Below are 14,877 nucleotides of genomic sequence, written 5' to 3'. Positions count from 1 at the left end.
TTATGCAGGAACTGCATACTGCGACTGACCTTGCCCTACGGGTGACAAAGGTCATGGCATGCACCCTGGGCCGAACGATGTCCACTCTGGTGGTCCAAGAGCGGCACCTTTGGCTCAACCTTGTGGAGATGCGTGACGCTGAGAAGGTTCGCTTTCTTGATGCGCCCATCTCCCAAGGGGGGCTTTTTGGCGACACTGTTGAGGACTTCGTCTATCAGTTCTCGACGATGAGGAAGCAGACCGAGGCAATCAGACACATCCTGCTGCGGCGCGACTTGGACGCCTTCAGGCCTCCGAAGTCCTGCGCCCTATCTGCTTCTCGCCAGGGCCGTTCTCCTGCGATGCCGGCCCCGGCTCCCACACCATCGGAGCCCACGCGCTGGCCTCTTATTCTGTATAATAAATTGTGCGTCTTTAACTCAGATTACACTAAAAACGCAATTTTACCATCATGTAAATCTAATGCGCATGCATGTTCTTGAGTTGATTCACAGGCAATTTCTGTATCTAAAAGGTGATTGGCTATTTTACCTGTAAGGCGGGACTTCCTTTCTACATTCGTTGACCGTTGGCTGCCGTTGGGCGTTCCAATTTCTCCCATTTATTTTAATAGAAGTGGACCATCTCTGCTAAATAATCTCTGTTTTGAAAAGCAGGAAATGTTCATGAAACAATGACATTACTTGACATCACCAATGAACAGTCCTTGAAATGGTGTTTATTTGCACTTGTGCTCATCTTCTATTGACTTGAGAGACTTCAGAAAACATGACGATGTTTCCGGTAAGGGAACATAGTGAGCAATGATGCTCCTTGATTTTTACAGTGCACTGTGGGATTTTCAGTGCCCTGGAATGACTTTGTGAATGTTTGTTTGTATTGGTGGCCACAACAAAGGTTACCCTTCTGTCACTCACTCGACGTTGTGTCGATGTAGTGACACTAGGGGTCACCCTTGGGAGCCCCAAACACCTCTGATTTTTGAGAAAAGGCCAATGGGAATTGGCGAGTGGAATTTGCATGCCACTCCCCCGGCATACAGGTATAAAAGGAGCTGGCTTGCAACCACTCATTCAGATTTTTCTTCAGAGCCGAGTGGTTGTTCAGTGAGCTGAATTACTCTGCCGATCCATTCACCTCTATATCGAGTGAAGCTGTTGGATTTACAGTGCATTACAGTGGTTTCTCCCCCTCTTGCACCGCCATTGTGCAGAGAACGCCCCTGGGTGCTTCGGCAGCTAAAAGAGTATATTCTTTCCTGGCGTAGGGAAGTAGTAATGCCGGGAGGTCTCAGAGCACTTATTTGGTAGCTCCGTGGCTGCTTGTTCATGGACGCTGCGCGATGATCCCTAGATGATTTTTGCCAACGCGCAGTGTGACTCCGCGTCGACCGGTGGGTCCCCCAAAGTGGCTGTGCCTCACGGTGGCCTTGCTATGAGTGTTCAAAAACTGACCGTTTTTCTTGCAGTTCTGCAGCCGACCGCTGGGTGGCGCCACCATGTCCCACCGCAGGCTTATTGCAATGGGCTCCCTCTCCATTCAAATAAACCACAGGTGGGCTCTTTTTTTGGGGAAAGTGGGGGCTGACCACAAAACCCCTATAAGTTCAAATACCCACTATATTGCATCACTTCCTCCTCGGGGTGCCAAGGACTGCCCCCACGACCCACGGAGCCACTAAATGGCCCCTTACCAGCTATTTTGGGGAAGAGCCCATGGAAGCTAGCCCTTGATTGGCCGACCACGGGGGCATGTCCGGGAGGGGGCGGGGCTGACCACGAACACACTATTTGTCCACCTTCCCACTATATTACAAGACTTTGTCCCTGGGGGACCACGAACCCCTGGAGTGTATCCAGTAGAGGACGGGGCTGACCACAAAACAACTATTTGTCCATTTACTCACTAAATTGAACAACTTTCTCACAGTTGGTCTGAGGACCCTCTGTGTGTTTCTGGGAGGCAGTGGGTCTGTCCAAGGACAAATTATTTGTCCCCTTTGACCATGTTAAAATATTTATGACTTGCAAGTGGGTGCAGTAGCAATTAAGTTCACTTATGATATGACGGTGGTAGATCTAATCACTGACAATGATGAAACAGCCTACAGAGAGGAGGTGCACACTCTGACACACTGTCACCACCAACATACTAAATGTCCATTTCCAAATTATTGTATAGGTGTATTAACCCTAAGTCCACCAACATACTAAATGTCCATTTCCAATTTATTGTATTGGTCTATTGTGTCCACCAACATACTAAATGTCCTTTTCCAATTTATTGTATAGGTGTATTAACCCTAAGTCCAACAACATATTAAATGTCCATTTTCAATTTATTGTATTGGTCTATTACCCCTGTGTCAGCCAACATACTAAATGTCCATTCCCAATTTATTGTATAGGTGTATTAACCCCAAGTCCACCAACATACTAAATGTCCATTTTTATTTTATTTTATTGGTCTATTGTGTCCACCAACATATTAAATGTCCATTTCCAATTGATTGTATAGGTGTATTAACCCTAAGTCCACCAACATACTAAATGTCCATTTCAAATGTATTACATAGGTGTATTAACCCTAAGTCCACCAACATACTAAATGTACATTTTTAATTTATTGTATTGGTCTATTGTGTCCACCAACACATTAAATGTCCATTTACAATTTATTGCATAGGTGTATTAACCCTGAGTCCAACAACATATTAAATGTCCATTTTCAATTTATTGTATTGGTCTATTACCCCTGTGTCAGCCAACATACTAAATGTCCATTCCCAATTTAGTGTATAGGTGTATTAACCCTAAGTCCACCAACATACTAAATTTCCAATTTATTGTATTTATCTATTGTGTCCATCAACATACTAAATATCCATTTCCAATTTATTGTATTTATCTATTGTGTCCACCAACATACTAAATGTCCATTTCCAATTTATTGTATTTATCTATTGTGTCCACCAACATACTAAATGTCCATTTTCAATTTATTGTATAGGTCTATTAATCCTAAGTCTACCAACATACTAAATGTCCATTTTTTATTTATTGTATTTATCTATTGTGTCCACCAACATACTAAATGTCCATTTTCAATTTATTGTATTGGTCTATTACCCCTGTGTCCATCAACATACTAAAAGTCCATTTCCAATTTATTGTATAGGTGTATTTTCCCTGAGACAAATTTTTTGGCTTTCTCTTATCGAAAATTCACACAAAAGATAGAGGAGACTGAGATGAGCACAGAAGCACCAGTTTCAACTTCCTAGCTAAATCCAGAGCTGAGATATGCAGATCCCACATACAATTTATCCAAATCAAAATTTTAGGTGGTTCGTGGATAGTAAAATTTTGAGGTTTTGAAGGGTGTATGTTGTTCAGGGGCCATCATAGAGTCACCTAAATGGCACCCCCTGAACAATATACACCCTTCAAAACATTATAATTCAACTGTCCACGAACCACCTAAAATTTTGAATGGGATAAATTGTACGTGGATAACCATGTCTCAGCTCTATATTGAGCTAGCAATTTGAAACTGGTACTTCTGTGCTCATCTCAACCTCCTCTAACTATGGTGTGAATTTCAAGAAGATTGGAGAAAGTCAAAAATTTAGTGCAAAAAAACTCCAAGGTTTGTTTTGTTTTTTGGACGAAATTTTGGACTTTCTCTGATTCTTTCAAGATTCAAACCATCGATAGAGTAGACTGAGATGAGCACAGGATTGCAGGTTTGAAGTGTCTAAGTTGTCCCAGTCTGGAGTTATGGAGATCCCACATACAATTTATCCCATTCAAAATTTTAAGTGGTTCGTGGACAATAAAATTTGGAGGTTTTGAAGGGTGTATGTTGTTCAGGGGGCATTATAGAGTCATCTAAATGTGATTTTGAGTCATAAGATTTATCCTGGAGTTATTAAAATGATATCCACCAAACACCTATTTTAGCCCATTAGATAGATTGTAAGTGGGATGGCCCACAGGCCATTTATTTGCATTGCCTTAAATAGTCACATTGTGGACATCTGTTTTTAATGTGTGGGATAGATTAATTCACTGAATATCACATTTAGGTGACTGTATGACACCCCCTGAACAGCATACACCCTTCAACACCTCAAAATTCAACTGTCCACGAACCACCTAAAATTTTGAATAGGTTAAATTGTAAGTGGGATCTGCATATCTCAGCTCTGAAATTAACTAGGAAGTTGAAACTGGTACTCTTGTGCTCTTCTCAGTCTCCTCTCTCTATAGTGTGAATTTTGAGAGAATCAGAGAAAGTAAAAAAATTTCATGCAAAAAATTGAAACTCTGTGATTTTGTGCTAAAATATGCACTTTTTAGCACTTTTACACAGTGCAATTCTCAATATGTCAACTATGTATGTATGTATGTATGTATGTATGTATCTAACTATCTATCTATCTATCTATCTATCTACCTGTCTGCCCCTTCGGTTTTGTTCCACGAACCATGTATTTTCATCCATTAAATAAGCTGCAGATGGGACCTTCATTTTGGACTTTTAAATTGTTTTTGGAAAAATTGCCACACTTTTTATTTATATGACTTTATTATCATTTTTATTGCATGTATATAACTTACAACTCTTTAAAATGTATAATTATCTAAAAAAATAAATAAATACTTTCCACGAACCATGTATTTACCACCATTAAAATAAATTGTACATGGGCACTTCCTACAAGACAGCAAAAAGACAGGAAGTGCCCATGTACAACCCTGTATAGCACTCAACATACTCAATGGAACCCATTTATGCAACTTTCAACTCATAATACTGTATTATTTGCATTGAAATGATTGTCCATGTACCATGTATTTGGCGTCCATTAAATAAGCTGCAGATGGGACCTTCCTTTTGGACTTTTAAATTTTTTGTTGAAAAATTGCCATTTTTTTAAATATTCATTTAAATATTGTCAATAAAACATCATGTATGACCCTCAGGACACTTCTATAAATGCATGTAACTTACAACTCTTTAAAATGTATAATTAGCTAAAAAGCTTTTCTTGCTATTTGCATGTAATATTATCAATCAAACATCAAGTATATCACTCAAAATACTCAGTGGAATTTATGCAACTAACAACTCTTTAAAATGTATAATTAGCTAAAAATGACTGTCCACAAAGCATGTATTTTTCACCATTCAAATAAATTGTACGTGGGCACTTCCTGCATGACTTGGCAAAAACACAGGAAGTGCCCATGTGCAATTAATTTGAATTGTGGCAAATACATGGTTCGTGGGCCACATTTTGAAAGCTTTTCTTGCTAGTTGCATGTAATATCATCAATCAAACATCAAGTATATCACTCAACATACTCAATGGAACCCATTTATGCAACTTAAAACTCTTTAAAATGTATGATTAGCTAAAAAATGACTGTCCACGAACCATGTATTTTTCACCATTCAAATAAATTGTACGTGGGCACTTCTTGCATGACTTAGCAAAAACACAGGAAGTGCCCACATGCAATTTAATTGAATGGTGGCAAATACATGGTTCGTGGGCGGACATTTTGAAAGATTTTCTTGCTATTTGCATGTAATATTATCAATCAAACATCAAGTATATCACTCAGCATACTCAATGGAACCCATTTATGCAACTTACAACTCTTTAAAATGTATAATTAGCTAAATAATTACTGTCCAAGAACCATGTATTTTTCGCCATTCAAATAAATTGTACGTGCGCACTTTCTGTGTGACCTGGTGAAAATAACCTTAAATTTGATGCTAAGACCTAGGAGCTTTGAATACTTCATCTTTGTGCTCTCATAAACAAAGCATTAAAAATCCGTGTCTCTCACCGATTGGGAAGCACTTAAAAAAATCAAGAAAGATAATATGGAAAAATAACTGTCATTTTAGGTGCGCAAGTCAGCTAATTAAGCACTTAACGAATTCATTCAGACTTTAAACTTTGCACACTGTCTAAGGCCCTCCTGAGAAGCTATAGATTTCAAATTGGAATCATTTTGAGCTTTCTAAGGGGTGTCCTCGAAACACCTATAGAAATGAATGGAATAAATTGCTCATGGGATGTGCCCTGGCAGCGTGCCCAGAGGTCCGACAGACCCCAAATTTCACACAGTGACACGTCGAGTTCCCCTCGACACCATATTAAGAGGACTAATGTTTAGGTTGCAGAAAAGTATTTTTCATTATTTTCAACAGTTGTCTCTGCTTTTCATAGGAATCAATGAGACAGCCTGCCCTATAGGCCCATGTGCATCAGTACATTCATCAGAGGCTTTAATAGTTAGCAAGCACCTATGACTTCCAAATTCTAGAACCTGATTTTGGGGCCCCTGACAGTCGAGGATCTCAAATTTCAAGGTCCTGTGGCCTTTGGAACCCCCTTTTCTAGATGTCCCACTTGCCCATTAAACCAATGCAATTCCATAGGTGTTTCGTGGACAGCCTTAAAATTGGTGCTAAGACCCGGGGGCTTCGAGTGCTTCATCGTAGGGCCCTTAGAAACAACATATTAAAAAGCCATGTCCCTCAGAGTTTGGGAAGTACTTTAAAGAAAATCAAGAAAAATATTATAGAAAAATAACTGTCACTTTTCATTCACTAGTCAGCCAATTAAGCACTAAATGAAGTAATTCAGACTTCAAACTTTGCACACTTACTAAAGGGCCCCTGAGAAGCTATAGATTTAAAATAGGAGTCATTTGGAGATTTCTGAGGGGTGTCCACGAAACACCTAGAGAAATGAATGGAATAAATTGCTCGTGGGATGCACCCTGGCAGCGTGCCCAGAGGTCCCAGAGACCCCAAATTTCACACACTGACACGTCGAGTGCCCCTTATCGACATACTAAGGGGACTAAAGCCTAGGGTTAAATTTTTTTCATTATTTTCAATAGATCTCCCTGCTTTTCATAGGAATCAATGAGACAGCTTGCCCTGTAGGCCCATGTGCATCAGTACATTCATCAGAGGCTTTAATACTTAGCAAGCACCTATGACTTCCAAAATATAAAATCTGATTTGGGGACCCCTGATGGTCTAGGATCTCAAATGTCAAGGTCCTGTGGCCTTTGAAACCCCCTTTTCTAGATGTCCCACTTGCCCATTAAACCAATGCAATTCCATAGGTGTTTCGTGGACAGCCTTAAAATTGGTGCTAAGATCTGGGGGCTTCGAATGCTTAATCGTTGGGCCCTTAGAAACAACATATTATAAAGCCGTGTCCCTCAGAGTTTGGGAAGTACTTTAAAAAAATCAATAAATATATTATAGAAAAATAACTGTCACTTTTCATTTGTAAGTCAGCCAATTAAGCACTTAACGAAGTCATTCAGACTTCAAATTTTGCACACTTACTAAGGGGCCCATGAGAAGCTATAGATTTTCAAACTAATGGAGTCATTTGGAGCTTTCTGAGCAGTGTCCATGAAACACCTATAGAAATGAATGGAATAAATTGCTCGTGGGATGCGCCCTGGCAGTGTGCCCAGAGGTCCCATAGACCTCAAATTTCACATAGTGACCCCTCGTGGGCCTCTGGGTGGGCACAGCGGGCCCCTGCCGTGTGCCCCATGAGGAAATGGATTAAAAAAAATTGTGTCAGGAATGCCTAAAAACACACTTATAGGGGGCATGTGGGCGGCATGAATTAGGGCAATGTATGGCATCAGGGGGCATACTGGGGGCAAAGGCATGCCAAAGTGGTATTTAGTGGGTAAGGGGACAAATAGTGGTTCTGTGGAGGGAAGGAAGACTATGAGTAAAAATAGTGGGTAAGGGGGACACAGGAAGTGAGTTCGTGGACAACAGGAAGCCCATTTAGAAGAATAGTGGGTAAGGGGGACACAGGAAGTGAGTTCGTGGACAAGAGGAAGACTATGGTGAAGACTAGTGGGTAAGGGGGACACAGGAAGTGAGTTTGTGGACAAGAGGAAGACTATGATGAAGCCTAGTGGGTAAGGGGGACATAGGAAGTGAGTTCATGGACACAGGAAGGACTAGTGGTAAGGTGGACAAAAAGAGGCTCTGTGGACGTTGTTTACATTACTAAATGCCCTGTGGGCAGTAGGTGGCTTGTGGGCACTCCCCGAAGTGACCATGACAACTCGAGAGCACCCCAAGAGGTGTCCATACAGCGAGGTAAGGAGGAAAATTAAACTTACCCCAAATAATGGCAAAGTGACAGATGGCCACCAAGCTAGTGGCCAAGTGGGTGTCCACATAAGGGGTACGATCCATCGCCCCAACTATGGGTCCAATGGCAATTTAAATGAATGGGGCTCAATCCCTCGAACCACCTATATAAAGAGTATATTTTCGACTAAAAGAGTGGCACTTACGAAAGCGTCTTTTTCAAGATGTCTTTTCGTTGTGTATTATTCCTGGTTGCGGTCGCTATCTCTCCGCTTCTGTTGGCCACGATCACTGTCTCTCGTGTTTGGGTGCTTCTCAAGTGGAGACATCTTTCAAGGATGGTTCGTGTCCTCATTGCGAGAACATGACCATGGCAACGTTGTGGTCACGGCTTTCTTTTGTCAGAGGGAAAGCCATCTGTGCGGCTCCCCGCCTCGGTCCTTCTACCTACGAGTATGAGGCAGAGACGGTAAGCACTGGGGGCGATTTGGGGACCTCAATGGGAGATTCTCCACCGGGAAACTCCCCGAGGGTAGTCCTGACCCAGGATTGATGCAGGACCTGTGCTCGGCGACCGATCTCGCCCTCCGGGCATCTCTCGAGCAGGCAACGTCCACCCTGGTGGTCCAGGAGTGCCACCTTTGGTTCAACCTTGTCAAGTCAAGGGAGGCTGACAAGGTTGGCCTATTCGGCGACACCATTGGAGACTTTGCACGGCAGTTTTCGAAGGTGAGGAAGCAGACGGAGGCCATCCAACATATCCTTCCCTGGCGTGGCTCAAGATCCAGCATCCCCTCTACTCATTGCCAAGGGCGTCCCCCTGTGGTGACAACACCAGCTCTGCCACTGCCCGGCCCAGCAGGCCGGCCCTGGCGTGGAGCTGCCCCCAGGAAGCAGATGCCACCTGTCTCACGGCTAGCTGCCAAGAACCCAAGGAAGTCTTCGAAGCGCCCCTGAGATGGGCAGCCCAGGAAGTCGGAGACCCGCAACACAGGAGCTGGTAAGAGCACCACTCCTTCCCCCGGTGGAGGGCCAGGCAGAGAATACTTGTTTACCTTTTCTTATCATTTTGCTGCACGCCAAAAGGGCTGCGGTACCCACATTTTCAAGAAAAGAGTGGTTTCCTCACTTCCTGGGACACACAGTCGGTATCCATGGCCGTCGTTATCACAACTGCCGAGCACCGTTTCATTTTGGCAGGTACGGCACCTCAGAGGCGGGCCTCCTGCCCCCGCACGCCCAGCTGTGACACAATCCAACCCTTGATGGGTCACGAGGACAATTCCCCTCCTCCCCTGTACCAGACTGCTCCTACGGTGGGTGTAAGGAGCCAGGTAAGTGCTTCGATGTCCCTGGACTCAGCACGGCCACGATTGGCACCTTAGGCTCCTCCCCATCGCGAGGCCCCACCTGCCGGTACGGCCGGCGTGATTGCCCCATTGGTCCCCCATGCTTGGAGCTTGGGGGCATGGCTCGCACTCCCCAACCCGTCGCGGTGGCTAATCAGGACCATCCGACTCGGCTACGCGATTCAGTTTGCCAGGCGCCTGCCCAGGTTCAACGGCATCCACTTCACTTTGGTGAAAGGCGAGAACGCTGCTGCCTTGCACGCGGAGATTGCGTCCTTCTACGGAAGGACGCAATAGAGCCTGTTCCTCCAGCCGAGATGAGGAAGGGGTTTTACAGCCCCTACTTCATCGTACCCAAAAAAGGTGGTGGGTTGCAGCCAATCTTGGACCTGCAAGTTCTGAACTGGGCCTTGCACAGACTCCCGTTCAAGATGCTGACACAAAAACGCATTTTGGCGAGTGTCCGGCATCAAGATTGGTTCGCGGCAGTAGACCTGAAGGACGTGTACTTCCACGATCTCAGTTCTGCTTCGACACAGACCCTTCCTGCGGTTTGCTTTTGAGGGCTGGGTGTACCAATACAAGGTCCTCCCCTTCAGTCTGTCCCTTCACGAAGGTCACAGAGGCAGCCCTTGCCCCGTTAAGGGAAGTGGGCATTTGCATCCTCAACTATCTCGACGACTGGCTGATTCTAGCTCACTCGCGGGACTTGTTGTGTGTGCACCGGGACCTGGTGCTCAGGCACCTCAGCCGGTTGGGGCTTCGAGTCAATTGGGAAAAGAGCAAGCTCTCCCCAGTTCAGAGCATCTCTTTTCTCGGCATGGAGTTAGACTCAGTCTCAATGATGGCGCGCCTCATGAGCGAGCGCGCGCAGTCGGTGCTGAACAGTCTGAGAGCGTTCAGGTGGAAAACGTCGGTCCCACTGAAATTATTTCAGAGGCTCCTGGGGCATATGGCATCCTCAGCGGCGGTCACACCACTCGGGTTGATGCATATGAGACCGCTTCATCACTGGCATCAGACTTGAGTTCTGAGATGGGCATGGCGCCACGGTGCATGCCACATGCTCGTCACGCCGGTCTGTTCAGCCCTTGGACCGACCTGGCATTTCTATGGGCAGGGGTTCCCCTAGAGTAGGTCTCCAGGCGTGTCGTGGTTACAAAGGACGCCTCCAAGCATGGCTGGGGCACCGTGTGCAATGGGCGCGCAGCCGCCGGTCCTTGGACTGGTCCGTGACTGGTACATCAACTGCCTCGAGTTGCTGGCAGTATTGCTCGCCCTGAGGAGGCTTTTGCCGTTGATCCAGGCCAAGCACGTGTTGGTCCGGACGGACAACATGGCAATGGTAACATACATTAACCGCCAAGGCAGTGTGTGCTCTCATCGCCTGTCGCAACTCGTCCACCGTCTCCTCCTCTGGAGTCAGCAGCGACTCAAGTCGTTGCGAGCCACTCACATCCCGGGCAACCTCAACAGCACAGCGGATGCACTGTCATGGCAGGTCACACTCGGGAGAGTGGAGACTCCACCCCCAGGTGGTCCAGCTGATTTGGAGTCAATTCGGTCAATCACAGGTGGACCTGTTCACTTCCCGGGAATCCTCCCACTGCCCACTCTGGGTTGCCCTGACCAAGGCTCCCCTTGGCACAGACGCGCTGGCACACAGCTGGCCCCCGGGGCTACGCAAGTATGTGTTCCCCACAGTGAGCCTACTTGCACAGACGTTGTGCAAGGTTAGGGAGGACAAGGAGCAGGTCGTCCTAGTAGCACCTTAGTAGCCCACCCAGACTTGGTTCTTGGACCTCACGCTCCTCACGACAGCCCCCCTGACGAATTCCCCTAATGAAGGACCTTCTTTCTCAGGGACGGGGCACCATCTGGCACCCATGACCAGACCTCTGGAACCTCCATGTCTGGCCCTTGGACGGGATGCGGAAGACCTAAGTGGCCTACCACCTGCAGTGGTAGACACAATCACTCAGGCCAGGGCTCCCTCTATGAGGTGCCTGTATGGCCTGAAGTGGCGTCTGTTCGCTAAGTGCTGCGAAGACCCCCAGAGATGTGCAGTCGGATCAGTGCATTCCTTCCTGCAGGAGAGGCTTGAGGGGCGGTTGTCCCCCTCCACCTTGAAGGTGTATGTAGCCGCTATATCGGCACATCATGATGCAGTAGATGGTAAGTATTTAGGGAAGCACCATTTGATCATCAGGTTCCTAAGAGTCACTAGGAGGTTAAACAGATCGCATCTCATCGCTTCGTGGGACCTCTCTGTGGTCCTTGGGGCCTATGGGGAGCTCCATTTGAGACCCTGGAGTCAGTGGAGCTAAAGGCACTCTCTTTGAAGACTGCCCTCCTTACTGCGCTCACTTCCATAAAGAGGGTAGGGGACCTGCAGGCATTCTCTGTCAGCGAAATGTGCCTGGAGTTCAGTCTGGGTTACTATCATGTGATCCTGAGACCCCGACCGGGCTATGTGCCCAAGGTTCCCATGACCCCATTTAGGGATCAGGTGGTGAACCTGCAAGCGCTGCCCCAGGAGGAGGCAGACTCAGCCTTGGCATTGCTGTGTCCAGTACGTGCTTTGCGCATCTATTTGGATTGCACACAGAGCTTTAGGAGCTCCGAGCAGCTCTTTGTCTGCTTTGGAGGACAGCGGAAAGGGAGCACTGTCTCCAAACAGAAGATCACCCACTGGGTCATTGATGCCATTGCTATGGCATATCACGCCCAGGATGTGCCACCCCCCTTGGGGCTATGAGTTCACTCTACCAGAAGTGTGGCGGCCTCCTGGGCTCTGACCAATGGTGCCTCTTTAGCAGACATCTGCAGAGCAGCAGGCTGGACAACACCCAACACCTTTGCAAGATTCTATAATCTCTGGGTTGAGCTGGTCTTGTCCCATGTGTTGTCAGGTACAAACAAGTAAGTTCCTGGACAGCTGACCGGGTGTACCGCTTGAGCATAGCACCTTTCCCCTCCCCTGAGGTGAAGACGTGCGCTTTTTACCCCCAGATGTGTTCACGAAGTCGTGGATCCTGGATGTCCTTCCTCCTTAGCCCTGTGGCAGGCAAGTTTATGCCGTGCTAACTAGGCCCTGTACTAGGGTAGGTGCTCCACATGCGCTGGTTGCCCATACGTAACCCCGTGTGATGTATCTTCCGCAAAAAAGTTTCGCTGTTGGTAAACTGCGTCTTCCATGGGCAGAGATCTCTCTGCCCCTGGTCACCATGTTTGTAGAACTCTTCCCCCCTCGGGTAGGACCTACCATGGGACTTCTCCACATGAGATGCTTCCGACAAGACTCGGTAAGACCATGTGATGTATTTCCACTCAAATGCCCCCCCCCCCCCCTCCGGGCGGAGTATGGTCTCCGCGGGACACACCCGATGAATGGACCCTATATGGCCTCCAGCTGAACGATTTTGTTCCTTTTGGGGAGAAAAAAGAGAAGATGCTGCGGCTGGGTCAGCCGGTCCCAAATTTTGGGTAGTCTACTTGTCCCCAAGGTGCAGGGGACCATTTGACGCCTGTAAGAGCATTGGGGGAGGATACGTGATGGCCTTGTGCGCTGGCTACGAGGCACGCAGAAGTCAGCCCGTCTCGCACCACCAGTCCATGTAACACAGTTCAGTTAGTTGTGGCGTTTTGTATAGGGACCCCTAGTGTCACTACATCGACACAACGTCGAGTGAGTGACAGAAGGGGAATGTCTCAGTTACTGTCGTAACCTCCGTTCCCTGATAGAGGGAACGAGACTTTCTGTCCCTCCTGCCAAAATACTGAACTACCCGCTGAAATGGCCGGGACCTTGTCTCTGCTCCTCAGCACAAAACCTGAATGAGTGGTTGCAAGCCAACTCCTTTTATACCCGTATGTCCTGGGGAGAGGCATGCAAATTCCACTCGCCAATTCCCATTGGCCTTTTCTCAAAGATCAGAGGTGTTTGGGGCTCCCAAGGGCGACCCCTAGTGTCACTTCATCGACACAACGTCTCGTTCCCTCCATCAGGGAACAGAGGTTACGGCAGTAACCGAGACTTTTTTTGGTCACTAAGCAATCCTGAGTCAATCCCATTGGCTTGTGGACACAATTTTTGAGTGATTATGAGGTGTGCAATTTTCTTTTGGCTGTGAGTATTCGGGTCCACTCGTAGCATCCTCATGTATATTGGCCTTTTTCATACAACATTTCTTGTAGATCACTATTGATATTACAAACCATTTGGCATACGCATTTTGTATCCCTTTCTGTTTTTCTGTGTGTGTGTGTGTGTGTGTGTGTGTGTAGAGACACAAAATGAGTCAGAAGTCGCAACATGACCTTTTTGGAAAACCATTACATTTGGTCAAAACCATAATATTGATTGTTTTTGCATTTTGTATATGTGGCAGGGTAAGTGGTAACTCCACCTCCCCTTCCTGATGATTAATCAGTCGGGCAGCATTGTTTGATCTCCCAGTGGCTTATTAGCGTTAGGGAAAGAGTATTTTATAGGTTGCGTTCTTCCACCAGGAATTGTCATTGAGTAACCGCCCCTTTTCCGGTGTTACACGTCATTGTCAGAGAGGTAAGGCTATCAGCTACGTGGCTAATGAATGCTTGTGTTTGGTGTGTTGACTAACGTTAGCTTGCTTGTTTTGTAGTGGGGTTTGGAGAGCCTTTGTTTTCTGGCCATTGGCGGGTTTGATCGTTGCCCATCCACAGTGCATATTTCTGACTTGTTCTGTGTTGATCTGTGTTTGACGCTTCCTCGCGCTCCTGGTATGTAGCCCTTCTCATATGATTGTTCTAGAATTAATATTTATTATAATCGTAAATATGTATGTTCTAGGTGACCTGAGTGCGTTCTCTCTCTCAAAGAGGGTCCCGTTGCCGGGGTTGCGGGGAACTCGCTGTCTTTAAGATGCTTCTGTTTTGCTTCACTCTGTTTGGTTTCATTTTGCGTTGTTCTGTTAACTTGGTTTAATTTAGAACACTTCTCGACCACAAATGGAGCTGCTGCTCGCCGTCTAAGGCCAGCGTTTCTCTGTACGCTTAATGATTTCTGGCTTTTCAGTTATTGCGGCCAGTGTGTGAACTAAATGCCAGCTTTGTGACCCGCTTTGGACTTGTGGGAAGTCACAGTATCCTGTTTTGCTCCTCTGAGCTAAGTTACCGTTGCAGCCCATGCGGTTTGAATTCGTTTTTTTTTTTCTTTTAAGTGTTTTTGATATTTTTCCTATTGTGTGTGTTTATGCATGTTTGTAATGCTCATTGAGCAATATTGCATTCTGTATGTTATTTTTGTTAATAATAATTTTCTTATTGTTAATTGTGTGGGGAACTTGATTCATTTTTGTGTCTGTGTTTTGATTTGTTACAG

General features: G+C 46.1%; 1 protein-coding gene across 2 annotated transcripts in view; it reads left to right on the top strand.

The window, feature by feature from the left end:
- Positions 1-14,877, top strand: part of LOC127431356 (olfactory receptor 146-like) — a 55,971-nt gene that overhangs the window by 19,307 nt on the left and 21,787 nt on the right. The window lies entirely within an intron of this gene.

The sequence above is a fragment of the Myxocyprinus asiaticus genome, chromosome 40 (genome assembly GCF_019703515.2).
Source record: "Myxocyprinus asiaticus isolate MX2 ecotype Aquarium Trade chromosome 40, UBuf_Myxa_2, whole genome shotgun sequence".
In the NCBI taxonomy this organism is placed as follows: Eukaryota; Metazoa; Chordata; class Actinopteri; order Cypriniformes; family Catostomidae; genus Myxocyprinus; species Myxocyprinus asiaticus.
Note: the sequence above shows the minus strand (reverse complement) of the source record. Positions and strands in the feature narration are given on the sequence as shown.